We start from the raw sequence: 18041 nt of genomic DNA on the forward strand, positions 1-18041 counted from the left end.
TATGCAACTGCCTTTCATACTGCTAGATTTCTTCCTCTGTGTGAGGAAAACCCAGTCCAAATGACTATGTCCCCACAAAGTGCTTAGGCTTCCAGGAAATGTTATGGAATCACAGTCATCCTGAACAATTCAACGCAACCCCCATAGCTGGATCCAGCTTCCCCTGAGGAATCAATCAGTAAGACCACGGTCAGAGTTGCAGAGACAGAAGAGGTGCACATTTTCTGACCACCTTGCTTATGCAAGTTCAAGAGGCACAGTCTTCAGCACAGGCTCAGGATGTTGATAAGACCTACTGTGCCCTCGCCTACCCATACACACAGGGATGAGCAAATTCACACAAAACCTGAAATTCTGATGGGTGGTACACAATCCTTTGTTTGTTCTGCTTAGGCTTTTTTCCTAAGACTAGCATATTTTCAGCTGTGGACTATTCAAATATCTTACTAGATGTGATGTCTTTTAAAAATATTATTAATTTGGTATGACCTTTGTTGCCTTTGGTATTAATTTTACTACCTGCATGACAATTAAATTTTTTAAATTTCTGAATATGATTTCCTCTGTAATGATGTATTTACTCTCTTTACTGTGGGGACAAGCTTGTTACCTCTTTCATAATTAAGTTCAAGTAGTGCTATCAAAGCTACATTATAAAGCCCTAATTAACTGTTAAGAATTACAGTATTCTACTGAAACTACTTTGTAATTAGCAGGCTACCAGCAGAGAACTGGTTGCCTGCCAGCGTGTTGGCTTGATTTTCACATGTACTGGAGCCCCTCTGTGCTGTTTGGATGGCAAAAATTTCAGCTGCAATTGGGCCTGAAAAAATTGTGGTTGTGTGAGTCATTTTTTTCCTATATATTGCAGCTATCTGTTACTGATTTTTCAGAAAGATTGGCCTAAGATCTTTTTACTTAGTAATTTATAGTGTGGAAATTTAGGGAAGTTTGTTATAAAAAAATATTACTTCAAATGCCTCACTAATGTCTTAAATTGGCCTTGTTTGTTTAAAGTATACATTAAGGTACATGGACTTCTTTAAGGCATACATTTAAAGGATGTCTTTTTTAAAGTGTACACCATTATCTGAACTGATAAAATGCTGTTTACCTCATGAGAGGAGAACCTGAAATTAGAGCATTTATCAGAGATATGAACCCTGTCCTGTTTTCTTGGACTGAATGCTAATCCTTAAATCTAAAGATTCTATTTTTAATATTAAGATTGCTAAGTCATTCTAGGGAATGATCTTATAGAAGATCCATCTAGCTCATATTTTTCTGCCATAACATCACACAATTTCTGCCACCTTCTGTGTGCCTGCCATCTACTCTGCAGCTACCAAAACCTTTGGCTGGTATCCAATATCTTCTAAGATGTATGCAATGAAAGCTTCTTCAGGCTTATGTTGTTGCTGCTGTTAAATGTAGGGGCAGTGTAACAACTTTGCCAGCTCTGGCTTATTGTTTCCCCTCGGTTCTTATTGCGTTATCAACTTTTAAATAAATGGCATCTTTCTCTTCTTTGATTGGTCCCTAGTCAGGGCAATTTTTTGGCTTTCAGAGAGGGCAGCTGGACTGACACTTGTTTAATATCCTCTACAGCCAGCACAATGTGGTGGCTGTCTTTCACCAGTTCGTTGGAAGCATGGTGACCTTAGCTCTCCAAACTTTAACCCAGCAAACACATTGATGTCACCCAAAATAAATACATGAGAGTAAGAAGTTTGCAATAGAAACATCTCTTTTGGGGGACGGGAGGAAGATAGTGCAGTGCATAGGTCTAGGAGTGGGACATCTCCCAGCTCCATGCTCTCCCATTGTACCTCTATGCTTTGTTTTTCCCTGCTGTAAAACAAGCAGAGTTTCAAGGAATTTCTGCAGAAATCGTAAGTCACACGTAACATTTTCATTGCATGGAGTAGGGCAGCAGTGAAGTGATTACTTTCTAGAACAAAGGGGCTATATGATTGGTTGTTATTTTCCCATACAGCAGAGTTTTAAGGAGGCAAAAAGTCCATCCATACAAGTGTGTGACAGAGTATCAGCTGTCAGTCCAGAGCCCGTGCAAAGAATACGGTTATTTAATGGAAGGAGTTCACTGTTTAATGGAAAGTAATCCATTTCAGAGAAACTATCACATATAATTTGGTGCAATTGAACTTTGTCTTTAACCTTTTACTATGATTTATGTGATTAGGTCACCAGAGGAAGTGGTTTTGGAAAGCATGATTAAACACTTTAAGGAAATAATTTCTATCTTCAAGCACCTTGTGTAACTGCACTTTTCAAGTGTTTGTCCTTCCTCATCAGCCTGGCTGCATCGAAATGTAGAAACATGTCCTTCAAAATGCTTTTTTTTTTTTTTTAATATAAAAACAGGCAAGAACAACTGAAGCTGCAAATGAATCGTTATTATTCTGATACTGAATTTCTTCAGTTTTTACTCCATAATTTGAGTTGCAATACCTGTTCAGTATGTTGCTACTCATTGTAAGCATAGCATAATAAATATAATTTCTGTGTGGTTTATCTGCTGCAACTTATAATTTTAAAACTAGTATCTGAAATTATAGCCAGTATATAATGCCTGAAGAAACATAGACACCAAGGCACAGCTCAGAAAGAAGTAATTTTTGAATCAGCTCAAATTCTCTGCTTAATACCTTTACCTCTGTAATGAACCTACATTTCTGAAGAGGATGCTATGCTGTCCAAACATGTCCTACCCTGTTTGGTTTCTGGCATCAATGTCAACACACTGTGAGAGCTACAAACTATTCCAGTGGTGAGCAGGTTGTGACCCATCAAAGTTCACCATCTCACTGAACAGTGATTAACATTTAAAATGTATGCAAACTAGTCTCCTAATTAAAGTTCAATAATGTAAGGCTTTGAACCTGTTCATTGCCTTTGGAAATAATCAGAGAAGAGATTCAGGGTGCTTATCAGCAGAAGTCATTATCATAAAGGCCAAATTCAGGACATCTCCATTCCACATCTCCACCGTGTTGGCCAGTCATCAATAGACACATACACAGGTCACAAAATATGGGTGTGAACTGGGAATATACAAATTTCCCTGGGTCCCTGAAGCTTGTTTCCATCTGGTACTTGGAATTTGTTCCTTGCAACTGAGGGATCTGGTTGCAGCTCTGTTGTTAGGTTCATGTTTAAACATCAAAGCAAATTTTCCTCTACAATTTGCATAGCCTGTCACTGTTGAACTTCAGTGAGTTTAGCTAATAATTTTAATATTAGATCTATAAAGGTAGCTTAGGAACTCAAGTCTAATCCCTGAGACCTCAACTTTAATCTAGGATATCCTGACTGCTTATCTGTACCTCTTTACATGACTCCTATCCAGCTATACTCTTTCTCTCTTCCAATATCTCTCTTCATACAGCCAACGTCACATAAGCTTTCTCCTGCTGCTAATGTTGGGAAAGGAGTATTAGTCTGGTGAAGAGTTGTGATGGTGTGCTCTGCCCCCTGCCCCAGCCTGACCTTTTCCCGTAACCCCGCTCAAGCGATAACCACCAGTGGTGGTCATGATGGATTTGTCTGGTTGTGATGGATGCATCCCACTCAAAGTGGATTTGGGGGAGACAGATAACAACACAATAGCCAAGGGCTAGTTTATCACAATGCGTCCACCTAACCACAGTGCTGGTCGATGTCCGACTCAAGCCAAATTTGGAAGAAACTAACATTTGCCGTTGGTAGGTAAATATGACTATGGGTCAATCATCTTACACCCATACATAGTGAGCAGCCCAAGGGCCCTCCTGCATGTCAGAATCTCCCCTTGATTAGGGACGCCTCTCAAGATTACTCCTCGAGGTTGAGAGAATCCTTATTGCATCAGATACTCGGTAAGTGGATTGGGAATAAGTGCGCTGAAATTTTGAAGTCTTAGCTATGTGATCTAAAGGATTGATTGTGCATATATAATCCTTTAGACATAAACCGTTGACCAAGTCTGGGACTAGGACTGGATCCAGCTGCACCTAGACTCCTCTCTGAGAAGGAGTTTAGAAAGCAAGGCGGTCCTTTCTGAACCTCATGACTCAATGGGAGGGTCTCCCTGAGAGTTTTGTCTGACCCTGTCCTCTATGCAGTAAATAATCAAGTGTACCTTGCCATCAAATCTTGTTAAACCACTATCATCACATTTACTATCAAACTTTGTTAAATTGCTGTTTTATATCAATAAACATATTGCTGCTTCTCTCTTATCGGTGAAGTGCATCACTCTTTCTGCGACAAATTGGCATAGTTGGCAGGATGGCAACTAGTATCACTGATTATTTACGGAGGCATGGAGTGAATCTGAGTCCCAAATTCTCAGAATAACGGGCTTGTGACAATTGGCATAACTGGGAAGCTGTTGAAGAGCACCTAAAAGTAACTGCAGGCCACAGAGAGGATGGAAAGGGGAAAGGAGTTATCTGCAAGATGCTAGGTACCTGTTTGGAAGCTGCATATCAAGAAAGGAAGAATAGAAATAGGAAGGAGCAGGACCTAGAGAAAGAAATAGAAGGTAGGAAGGCAACTGAGTTGTTACTGTCTTTAAAAATTGAACAGCTGCAGAAACAGTTACAGAAAGAAACGGAGAAAAGACAAAAGTTGGGAGAAAGGGTCGAGGTGATGCTTCTGCAGGCTCCCCACCCCCCTGACATCATACAGATTAGGAAACTAATAGTATCCCTTGAAGATTGGGATGGAGATATCTGGGGTGATCCCGATGATAGCGAGCCAGAAGAAGACGATCCTTTGTTTTCCACAAATCCTCCTGAATATGAAACCAGACATTGTTAAAACAGAAAGAACTGTGGGACCTTGGGGTGGTCATCCACAACATACTACATAAACCATTCCCTGGGATCCATTGCTATTAACAAATTTGCAAGAGAGATATAACAGAAAACCAGGTGAAACTGAAAATGAATACTTGTGGTGAGTATGCCTAAGTGGCAGCGACTGAATAATGTTGAATGAGGATGAAGCAAACAGCTATTGGGGTCCGGGAGTTTTCGAAAATTTAGGGCCCGACCTGACAAATAGACCCATTCTATCACCAGCCGAGTAGCTTATTGGGCTGGAGGAATAGACACCATGGAGTGAGGTTAACCCTCCGTAAGCCCCATTAAATCTCTAAGTGAGCTCTCTACAGCCATCACAAAAGCCGCTTGCATACAAGCCATGCATGAACGAGGACCCCATGATGTTCTACTACCTGCTACAGTCGATTTTGCAATGCTAAAACCACTGATTAAAGGAGCCCTGGCAATTCTTAAACCCCACGTAGTTGCAAAATGAGGTGAGATCAAGAAAGACTGTTGTGGTTTAACCCAGTAGGCAGCTAAACACCACACAGCCGTTCGCTCACTCCCCCTCCTCCGACTAGGATGGGGGAGAGAATAGGAAAAAAAAAAGTAGAATTCATGGGTTAAGATAAAGACAGTTTAATAGGACAGAAAAGGAAGGGGGAAAAAAAAAATAATGATAAAAGAATATACAAAATAGGTGATGCACAATGCAATTGTTCACCACCTGCTGACCGATGCCCAGCCATTTCCCAAACAGCGATTGCTGCTCCTCGGCCAACTCCCCCCAGTTTATATACTGAGCATGACCTCATATGGTATGGAATAGCTCTTTGGCCAGTTTGGGTCAGCTGTCCTGGCTGTGCCCCCTCCCAGCTTCTTGCGCACCTCCAGCCTCCTCAGTCGGTAGAGCATGGGAAGCTGAAAAGTCCTTGACTAGTGTAAACACTGCTTAGCAACAACTAAAACATGGGTGTGTTATCAACATTGTTCTCATCCTAAATCCAAACCACAGCACTGTACCAGCTACTAGGAAGAAAATTAACTCTAACCCAGTGGAAACCAGGACAAAGACACAGAACACAATAAGGGACTAGGTGATAATGCTCAAAATGCCCGCAGGCAACTCCCTACATGGGCAGAATTAATGCACAGCATTGTTAACTACAGCTGTGAAATGGGCTGGGACAATGCACCAGCTGAAAAACAAAACCTGAAACCCCAGGGAGGAGATCACGAAGTAAGACCCGTGCAACAGGGAACAGAAACTAGATCACAGGGAAACAAACTTGAAAACCCACAAACAGACTCTGGAGAGCAGAGAAATTAATTGTGGAGGAATGCATTAGTCCTAGGCATTCCCAGAGCCATGATTCAAGGTCAGCCTACTGGCATTATCTTGAGTCTGACTGAAGCATTCCAGAAATGAGATAACACTGAAAGAAAGGAGTGTATTTCAACTCCTCAGGCACCAGTCCCCAGAAAGGGAGACAACCCCTTCCTCCCCCTTAGGGAGGAATTGCAGGGCATGAAGCCAAAAAACGAGTAGTGTCCGGAAGGCAATTGGGCCTGCCTGTCTGGAAAGTGGAGGCTTATCAGTGGATAAGTGATAAAGGCCCATACATTTTCACTCCAGTTGATCCTCAAGGACAATTGATGAAGTTTTTAATAGATACGGGAGCACAAATTTCACTGGTAATACAAGAAGATGTCAAGAAGCTGGGCGTGACATCCGGATGGCAAAGAGTTAAGCTTACCGGTGTGAACGGAGCGAGTGTTATATGTCAAACTGCCAAGGTCAATTTATGGCTCCCGGGCGAGAAGTGCATGTCGACTACTCGCTTTGCAATTAAAGATCATCATGAAAATATTTTAGGTTTCGATGTTTCAAATGGATGAACCTGGCACCTGCCAAATGGCAGTGCGTGGTCCTGTGACTCAAACACCGATCCCAACCCCGGTAGAAAGCGGGAGGCCACAGGGCGCGCATTTTGCACAACCCCTGTGCTCCCTGAGTCAAAAATTACTAACCTACCGCAATATCCGATTTCTGCTGCGGCACAAAATGGAATTTCTGAAGTCATTGCTGATTTGGAGAAATGACAAATTATCTCCAGAACCCACTCCCCATATAATTCACCTGTCTGGCCAGGTCGGAAACCAGACGGGAGGTGGCATTTAACAATTGATTATCGGCGCCTGAATGCCAATACAGCTCCACTCACAGCTGCTGTACCAAACATCGCAAACTTAACAGCTACTTTGCAAGCAGCTGCACACCCATGGATGGCGGCACTAGATGTGAAAGATACGTTCTTCATGGTTCCCTTGAAGGAGGAGGATAAAGAGAAGTTTGCTTTCACTTGGGAGGGAGTACAATACACCTTTAACAGAATCCCACAGGGGTATAAACATTCACCCACAATTGCTCATGCAGCACTTGCTGAACTTTCACATAGCCTCACTCCCCCAAGAAGCGAAACTGTACCAACATATAGATGATATTCTGATTGGAGAACTTCCCCTGAGAAGGTGGGGGAAGTGGCAGCAGCAGTATGGCAAGCATTGAATAAAGCAGAAATTGAGATTCCACCCGGAAAATGTCAGGAACCAAGTAAAGACGAAAAATTTTTAGGTACTTGGTGGATAACAGGCAGTACAGTGATTCCTCCAGATACCTTAAGAAAAATCGAAGGGCTGCAAATGCCCCAATCAAGGAAGGAGTTACAACAATTAATGGGAACTTTAGGAATGCTTCCTTTGGAGGAAGCATGGACCTGGATTTTCTATAATTTCCTGTCCATTATACTCACTCTTACGGAAAGGCAAACCCTGGGAGTGGAAATTAGAACATAAAGAGGCAGTCAAAACTCTAACTGAAGAATTAAAAACATATCAGTCCCTGGGACCAGTACACCCCTGCAACCCTATTATAGCCAAACGGGGTTTTGCCAAACACACTACTTACTGTAACCTGTTCCAAACTGGCCCCGATGGGCCAAAAAGACCTTTATTGTTTAGCTCAACCACAAAGAAACAGAACAATGGTACTCTGAATGGGAAAAGGGACTTTTACCTTTAGTCTGAGCAGTTAAATGAGTTGAGAAAATACATTAGGGACAACCTGTGCAAACTAGAGGACCATTTAATTTACTAGAAGCAATCCTAAAGGGGACTGTTTCCCAGAAGGAGCTGCACAAAAATCCACTACCAGAAAATTATATGCCTACTTAACAAGAGCTGTAGAAAATATGCAATTAACTGAAAGACACACTAAGGTTTCCAAATTGCAGATGCCCATAAACACATACCCTTTAGCGTTATAACAACGTTTTAACCTTCACCCATTCTGGATGCACCACCTCTCACTGAGGGTGCACAAACAGAAAACATTTGGTTTACAGATGCTTCAGCAAAAAGGGTAAATGGTGAATGGCAATGTAAGGCTGTTGCATTAGATATTAACACCGGCAAACAAGTAACAGAGGAAGGTGAAGGCAGTGCACAAGAAATAAAAGCAGTTGTTTTGGCAGCACAGAATGGAGCAATAATCATATATGTAAACTCTTATGCTGTGTGGGCTGGTGCCACACAGTGGCTTTGTCAATGGGAAACCTTGAATTGGGAAGTAAATAGGTCCCCAGCTTGAACAAACAAAGATTGGCAATTATTACTAGGTATAGCCAGGAAAACACCTTTCAAGTTGGGATGGGTAAAAGCTCATGCTAACGATAATCAGCCAGCCACAAAATGGAATCAAAAAGTAGATGAGCTAACTAAAATTAGGAAAATCACCTTAAATACTGAATGGTATTGATTGGGAGAATGGTTACATCAAAACCTAGGCCACACAGGTAAAGGAGCACTTTACTTTGCTGCACAGAGTAAAGGCTGGCCTATAAACAGGAAAACTTGTGAAACTATTCTTACAGAATGTCCTCAGTGTAGATTGAAATTACAAGCAGACCATCCTGCTAAAGCACCACCTCTACATATCAATGAAGGGAAAACTTTATGGTCTACATGGCAAATTGATTATATCGGACCATTCAAATCCTCAGCAGAATATCAATACATCCTCACAGGAGTGGAAGTAGTCACCAACTTGCTTATGGCGACTAAGTGTCAGAAAGCCGATGGGCAAAATACAGTGCAAGGGCTATTGTTTTCATTCTCAAATCTACCTACTCCTGATGTTATCCAAAGTGATAACGGTTCACATTTTTCATGTAAAGAATTGCAAGATTGGGCAAAACAAGAGGGAATTAAATGGGTATTCCATACCCCATACTACCCTCAATCAAATAGGATGGTAGAAAGAGCTAATGGCTTATTGAAAAGGAATCTCAAACCACGAAAGACTCAGTGGGATATACAAATTCCCACAGTACTCCATCAATTAAATAACCTATAGGGGCCTATGGGAAGCCCGGTAAGCTGAGCATTCTTTGTAAAAACTGAGCTTAGTGCTCCACCTACTAGGAAAAGAGGATATCAGATGACATTACAGCCAGGACAGCCTGTGATGGTCAATCTACCACCCATCAGTACTGTGCCTATGACTTTAACTATACCTCATGGCTCCCTTGCCTGGGAAGCTACCCATAACAGTGGTGCAAAACATAAAATTAGTGCACGATGGATTTTTCCTTCTTTTTAACAGGGTAACCTGTTCGGACTCTCCCCACTGAAACAAGTCTCTATTTTCACTCACAGCACCCCACAGGATGGCAAACAAAAATGCTGTGTTCATGCTACTATTCCAAATCCTAACAATGCTGCTCCTCTTAACCTGTGGTCAAAGAACCCTAGAGTGGCCATGGTCTCAAGCTCATGTTAAGTACACCAGGAGTATGGGAATGCCCTCTAGTAAGGGAGATTTAAATCTTTCCATAGTGGTCATGCACAGAACTGAAATATACTTAGAAAAAGAATGGAGCTGGGATAAAGATGAAGCTGATAATAAAATTCCCCGACTTCGGGGAATGGCAGGGAAAGAAATTAAAATAGGATGCCAGATGATCAATGGATCTACCCATGAGAAGGCATCTCAGATTTCTGTGTACAACATTACATCAAACCCAATAGCCACAGATACGGAACTTTGCACCTCTGAAAGATTGGACTGTTGGTACAATTTTACCTTAGTAAACCTGTTTTTGTAGTCTGCCTCTGGGTTCACCATAGTGTGGGACTATCATTTAAATTTTAAATAGACGTTACTGAGCCTTGTACAACAACATCCTCCCAGATTGTAAAGGATAAGAAAACTCTATCCCTACAAATTTCTGCTCTATCCCCACAAAATTCTGAAATTGGACCATATGTGATAAAAAATACAGGCCAACAACGGGTGTTATTTAATCCATCATGGTCTCTTAAACGAGTAGAACTACTGATGCAAATTAATATCTCTACAATCAAACTGACCTGTTCACCATTCCTAAGTATGTCCTATGCAGGATGGTTAGCGTGGTTACATAGGCAAACCCTCACCTCTCCAAGATGAGAGATGTGACCAGTATCACAGGGACAGGATTGGGAGTCTTAAATAGCATAGATGTCAAAGTATTCATAAATAGACTGAGCACAGCAACAAGTGATTTAAACAAATTAAAACACCCATTGTGGTCTTCTCTATTAGCATTGGGAACTAACTGGTGGCTCTTATCTGATATATTGCCTCAGTGGGAAAGAATTGATGAAAGGGACCACCAATTGATTGTGGATGCACTTGGTGCAGCCCAAAATAATGTTTCTCTGGCTTTTAGTTGTATCTAAGCTCAATTGTGGATGCAATCTACAGTAGCAGAAATTATAAGAGAAGGTGAAGAGTGCACCTTACCCACTGAAATTCAAAAGGTAATTTGGGATAATGTAACTAAATTTGAAAAAGAATTCCGATCCTGGTGGTGTTCAGTTAATCTCACTTATGATCCTATCAAAAATAAAGCCACAGCTCTTGTCTTAACAATACACAATGCTTTGGTATATACCATATACCAAATCATTGCGTTAGGATTAAATTGCAATGGAACTATACTCTACCCATTAGAACACAGAGTATGGGCCCAACGAAATGGAAACAAATGGCAAATTGTTGATGTTAACGCATGTGTTGTACGGGAACAACAAGGATTTATTTGCGAGAGTAACACCATCAAAGCCCAAGACATTTGTCTTGACACTGAACAAAATGTTTGTCATTTTGAAATACACCCCGATGAAACCCCTGAAACTGTACTTGTATATATTGGAAAAGGATGTGTTTGTATGAGAACCCTTTGTGATTTTATATTCGTAGATAACATTACTATATATACAAGCAATCACTCAAATATTTGTGTTTGTACCTTTACTAAAATTATGGGATGCAACTTTAATTATTCAGCTCCTGTTACGTCTTATCAATTGCTACAATCTAATTATACATTGAGTCAAGGTTTATTGCCCATCGGAATGAACCTTGCATTGGTGAAGAAACTACTACAACATGATAACCTGGCCAACTGCTAGAACGTGTCTGAAACAATGGACACAAAACTCTAATCACTGTTCATCATGATACAGAAGAAAGACACCATGTCTTAGAAAGAGTGAAGAAGGATGGAGAACATCATTGGTGGGAAACTCTTCTTGGGTGGTCACCGACAGCAATGGAAGTTTTTAATTTTATGCTTCACCCAGTTGTGATTCTACTATAACATTAATGTGGGTATTGCTTATAATCATATTGTATATAAAGGTTTGGTACATGATAAAACAAATAACCCAACTCCAACCACCCAAAACATGCAAACTAATACATAGCAAATAGCAATACTTCACTATCTACTTGCCACGGATTTGTAGGCACATATATTATCAATATACTATTTATGGCACAGAGGCAAGAGGCGACCGTACCACCACTCTGTGAGAATAAGATGAATTGACTATAGTCACAGGGTGGAGTGTGAAAGTATGTTCCACTCCCTGCCCCAGCCTGACCTTTTCCCGTAACCCCGCTCAAGCGATAACCACCAGTGCTGGTCATGATGGATTTGTCTGGTTGTGATGGATGCATCCCACTCAAAGTGGATTTGGGGGAGACAGATAACAACACAATAGCCAAGGGCTAGTTTATCACAATGCGTCCACCTAACCACAGTGCTGGTCGATGTCCGACTCAAGCCAAATTTGGAAGAAACTAACATTTGCCGTTGGTAGGTAAATATGACTATGGGTCAATCATCTTACACCCATACATAGTGAGCAGCCCAAGGGCCCTCCTGCACGGCAACAGGCTGCATGTCAGAATCTCCCCTTGATTAGGGACGCCTCTCAAGATTACTCCTCGAGGTTGAGAGAATCCTTATTGCATCAGATACTTGGTAAGTGGATTGGGAATAAGTGCGCTGAAATTTTGAAGTCTTAGCTATGTGATCTAAAGGATTGATTGTGCATATATAATCCTTTAGACATAAACCGTTGACCAAGTCTGGGACTAGGACTGGATCCAGCTGCACCTAGACTCCTCTCTGAGAAGGAGTTTAGAAAGCAAGGCGGTCCTTTCTGAACCTCATGACTCAATGGGAGGGTCTCCCTGAGAGTTTTGTCTGACCCTGTCCTCTATGCAGTAAATAATCAAGTGTACCTTGCCATCAAATCTTGTTAAACCACTATCATCACATTTACTATCAAACTTTGTTAAATTGCTGTTTTATATCAATAAACATATTGCTGCTTCTCTCTTATCGGTGAAGTGCATCACTCTTTCTATGACAAGAGTATTTGCAGGAAATAGAGGAAGGTGGGTAGAGCTATTTCTAGAGTGCCTGTTCTGTAGTGCAAAATTCGTATCATTAGTGTCCCTTAATTTTCTTTATCTCTGGAAGATTACCAAGAACCTTATTTTCTTTTGTGTCTGTGCATGTGTACAAAGATAAAGACTAGCTGCAAAATCACAACCAGAAGTTGAATTCTTCACATCACTATAAAGCACAGCAGAAATTGACGTTGCATAACAGGTTGTGCTTTGTCTGATTCATCATTTGCATTGGAAAAATTTTAATCTTGTTTCTATGTCGTATTGCTTTACTGTGAAACTTACAAAGAACACGTTTCTGTGTGGCACCAAGGATTGTTGTTGCCCAATTAACTCAATGGCATCTGGGGATATTTAGCAGTTAAAGAAAACTAATATTTTTTTCCTCTTGTGACATCTGAATTCCCTTATCTTACTATCCCTTTGCAAGATATCTGCTGTATGGGACTTTTATTCTTGTCTTCTCTGGAAACAACTGAATACCTGAGAGGAAGAAGTGTAAAGACAGATGTTTAGTCTCCTTGCTCCTTTCTTATTGCTATATTCATGTAAAGGATTTGAAAGGTCCCATGAGACAACTCAACAAAGGAAAGGAGCGTGTGCTCAGTGCCCTGCCTAATATACCTTCATGCAATAAATCACTGCAGTTTAAATGCCAGTAGTACAAGAATTCATGATAGCCTTGCTCTTTTCACAATAGGGCTGGCATGTATACTTGCAAGTCAGTGCACTTCAAGAACATAATGCATTGCTTCATAAACTGCTTTGTGATAACATGTTTGTGTGATATTAGATGTTATATATCAGGAACCCTCATAAAATATTCTCTGTGTTTGTTATGATTGTTGCATTAAAAGAGAAATGAAAGAAAGGGCAAGGAGCAAAAGTTTGTTCTGCCATCTACACAACACTGTACAGAACACAAGGACAATGAACATTTTCTCAGACATCCTTTTGTAAGATCAGTGTTTAAAAGCCCAGATTCCTTCACTATGATGATGGGATTGAATTTGTTCCCTACGTTTGTTTTTGGGGTGCTCAGTTTGAGAAAGATGGAAAGTTTGGACGTGGGAAACAACCCTCTGACAGTAAGACCCCTTAAAAGTGTCACCAGTTCAGGAATCCAGAAATTACGGAACTTGTTTTCAAAAAGATATTTTAAGTCAGTTTTCTCACAAACAGGTATACTGAACTTTAGATTTTCTGTTTAAAGCAGCAAGTCCAGCTTCATCACCCATTCATTCTTTGCAAACACGATTATCCATCAAAAATTCCTTCTGAGTGCATGATCCTCAGGGTTAATAATTAATTTGCTGTAGTGTAGGACCACAAGTCAGTCAACAAAGTATAGGACTCCAGAAATTATCATCAGCAGGGTGGTGTTTTAACTTGTTTTATTTAAGAACAACAAATGTGAAAGTTTATCTTTCAATTCTGCTTGTGCAGGTCTCAAGCAAGAGACCCCTGGGAATCTGATGGGGTCTCTGTGCTCTGTCACTAAAAGGAACAGGATGGAGACTGTCCCCTCCCCAGCCCCTGCTTGGGATCTTGCCCATTGGACTTTGCTGGCTTTAACAGATGGCAGACTTTTGACTTCTTGAAATCAAGCATAATAAAGCCCCGCTGCCCAGCACATGCATACTACTGCTATTAGGGACACAAACCTTGTCAGCTTGTCCAGTGAGATTGACAGCAAGTGCCAAATACAGGACAATGTTCTAATGAGACTGGCCACCAACTCATTTTTACAAGCAATTTCTTTTCTATACAACCCATCCCCATGGCAACTGACTATTGTGCTGAGGATCACAAGTACCTGCTGGTAGCTAAATTTTGATTGCCTCTTAACCAAGCGTGATGTGAAAGGGAGGTGAACTTCTATTTGGTGCTTGTTTATGACACATGGCGCAGTAATTCTTCCTTCCTAATGCACAAAATAGACATAGGATCTGCTAAACTGTGTCAGATCATTGCTTCATTACAGATTTTCCAAGGTTCCAACTTGGTATCTAAATTACAACCTTTGCAAGCAATTGCTAATTATGGTGCGTTTCCCTATTAACAGTTGTTTTTCTTATATTTTCAGCAAAGGTTAATTGTGTACTGAGGGACTAAGCCAAATCTGTCACTGAGTGTGACACTGTAATAATGTTCTCTTAAAGAATGAGACCACTTAATCATAAAGAGTCAAGTGTTTATTCTTCTGTTTGCTTTCTTCAAACTCTTTGCCATCGTGGGTGAGTTGGCTCCTGCGACCACAGCAACGGTCGCAGCTGGTTACAGAACAAGACATGTCCTGCTGTCATTAATGGTAGTAACTGTTTTCAGGTGTTTGACAGTTCCTCTACCACAGCCTGCTTCTCTGAGGATCATTTGCCTGTGTGGCAGCCAGTCTGAACAGGACTGCTGTTCGACGAGGCACATGTGCCTTCCTTACCCAGGCTCTAGAGTGTGGTGTTTGGTAGTCGTTAGATGGTTGCAGTTGTGGAAGATGTGGGGTCCAATTACTCACTGTTACCACAGACTCTTACTGGCTGCATATTGAGATAATTCAGTAGTGTGGTGAAAAGAGGGATCTGATTCCTTTGGCATTGCTCTGTCAGGCTTGGAAGAAAACTTGGTATTTTAGAATTCATGAATTAAATGACCCAATTTAACTAACATAACCTTTCAACCTTTTATCATTTAGTTTGGCAAGGAATGCTTATATGCTCACCCACATAAGTTTCATCATCAGATCCTTTGTTTTTCTTTCAGGAGGAGGGTTCATGCAGCACACATTTACCGCTCAGAAAGAATGTAAGATAGCTGTAGTAGGGCCAAGAGCCTTGGTATGATGTAGCCTGCTCACCTCCCACATTTCCCCTTTAACAATACTCTACTCCTAGAGTTTATCTATCCATCCTGGTTGCCATGGTATCTGAGCAATTGACAAGGAGGCTTCATGTGTTATAAAGACCGCAAGGTCCTTCTAGTTGGCAGCAACAGGTGAAAAGGACTGCATATGTCCAAAAGAACCAGAGGCTTTCAAATGAATCACAGCCCTCCAAATTACCTGCTGTTCCTGCTGGCCCCAGGAGCATCTGGGCGGTCCTCATGGCAGAGAGCTCTCCTATTAGCCTGCCCAGGCTACTGCTGCCAGTGGGTTAAAAACAAATTCACTCAGACAGTCATGTAATAGTCATGTAGAGATTAGAGAAAACTTTGTAGCTCTCTGATCTGAGACGCTGGGTTTAGGAGATAGTTCCATGTACCACACATAATGTTTGCATCATTAAAAATTAAATTTCATAAGTATGATTACTCAGACATAGACCATGACAGTATCTGCCTGATGATGAACTACTGTATGTTACAGAACAGTTCAATAAGCAATGCTGCAATATTTTTACTACTTAGACCAAATTTAATGGGAGAAAGAAATGACATTGCTTCAAACATTTTCAGTTATTTCTGGCCTAGGGAAAAAGAAACAAATAATTCAATAATTTTTTGTGAACTTTTTACAGGTATCACAGTCCTTAGATACTCAAAGGAGGCAAATATATATAGAATGAAAAAGTGTCTGCAGTATTATTAAATTTGAATGATATTTTCAGCACAACATAAGAACCAAATGCAGAGACTATTGCTGTTCAGAGTTATCCAAGCTGGTTTGTTGTTTTTTTTTTTCCCCCCAGGACAGCATGTGCATCACAGCTCAGATCTAAAAGCCATAAAATGTCTAAATTCATACTATGCCAATGGTCCCCATTCCCTGCTGTCAGTTATTTACATCAAAATACAGCAAGATACATTGCTTTTCACTCATGCATATATTTAAACAATGCCCCATAGGCCCAGCTTGGTACCAGCTTCCTCCCTCATACTTGAACCCTCAAACTTGGAATATCTGTCCCAAGAGGAAATGACGGAAGGTGGGTCCCTATAGTGGGTCCCTATTCAGGTGATGTGTGCTGACCATTTTTACTGAAGTTTGCATTTTCAAAGAGGGAAATACAAAACAGAAGGAAGGAGAAAGCAAGCTCCTGAAATGACAATTACTTGTTAACTATAAAAAATGGAGAAAATAATCAAGACAGATGACCAGATTGAGTAAAAATAAACCTCACCATTAAGAACTAAACATTTACATTTCAGAGGTAAGTTTCTGTGCAAATGTTTGGGGAGCAGCAGGTTGACAGTGAAGATTATTGACTGTAATTTGCTGAAGGTTTCTAAGTAAGTTATGTGCAATATATGGAGGATTTACTCAGCTTTACATAGCTGCTTTATTATTCTTTTAAAGTGAATAATTTATAACTGTTCTCAGAGATCTTTTATCAGCCACTTATCTCTTTCAGCTGGACTTGTGATGTGAAGGGATAAAATGAATTGCTGTTTAATATTATAAGAATTAATCAGACCAGAACAGCAGGAGAATAATGAATGCCTTAATGGTTAAATATTTTACATTTGGCAACAAATCTGCAACTCAAAATATAAGGAAATTAACCTTTATCCCTTATCTGAACACTGAAAAATGTTGGTGACACAGTGAGCTACAATAGATTTGCTGCATATTGTAAGTTTAGTTGTTGGTAACTAAACACAACTATTTATTTTAGTGGAAAAAGTTCCTTGTTGTCTAACCAGTTCTCCCTCCCCAACGTCCTGTGGTATTGTCAAAACTTTCATCCATCAGATGGGCTATAGTCCTTACAGCTTTGGTCCACTATTACAACCTTTAGCCAAATTAAAGTGTCCTTTTATGGATTTTACCTGCTAAATGATAACTGTGTGTTTGCCATCACTACTTTAACTACAGCACCAAAGGAAAAACTGTGAAAATACTACTTGTGTGCTGTTGGAATTAATTTTGGTAATGCACCCATTCTCCATATTTTCCTGCAACATAGTCAGTCTCTTTCATATCTCCACAATCCTGTAAAGTTAAAGAAGTTGAACTAAAGAACGTTGGAAGGAGAAAAAAAAAGTATTTATGGACATCAAAACATAATCCACAAATGTACTGCACATTTATTACTAATTTTCCATAAATATTGTGTATTCTTTTGGCTGAGAAATTATATATGAAAGGTATCATAGACAGAGCAGCAAGTACACCTTCATGCACGTGTTCCTGCAAGAAAAACTTCATGAGGATTTTGCAGCTTTTTTCATGCTCAAATGATTGTGATGGTTAGGCATGTGTTACACATATGAGTAACACCAGGCACAACACACTTTTTCTGTATTTACAATATTTACATTTCTAACAAGAAAGTATTTCGTCCAGATTTTATTATTCTGCTATACTACAAAAGTACATGGGTCTGCGACTCTGATTCACGATACACCTAGGCTCTGCTTAGTGAAACTTACTTGTAAGTTTCTTACTGGACCAGGAGTCTCCCTTTGCT

General features: G+C 40.4%; 1 pseudogene; it reads left to right on the plus strand.

The window, feature by feature from the left end:
* Positions 1 to 9817: 9817 nt before the first annotated feature.
* Positions 9818 to 11536, plus strand: LOC143173195 (uncharacterized; annotated as a pseudogene).
* Positions 11537 to 18041: the final 6505 nt, after the last annotated feature.

Source organism: Aptenodytes patagonicus, chromosome Z (assembly GCF_965638725.1).
Source record: "Aptenodytes patagonicus chromosome Z, bAptPat1.pri.cur, whole genome shotgun sequence".
Classification (NCBI taxonomy): domain Eukaryota; kingdom Metazoa; phylum Chordata; class Aves; order Sphenisciformes; family Spheniscidae; genus Aptenodytes; species Aptenodytes patagonicus.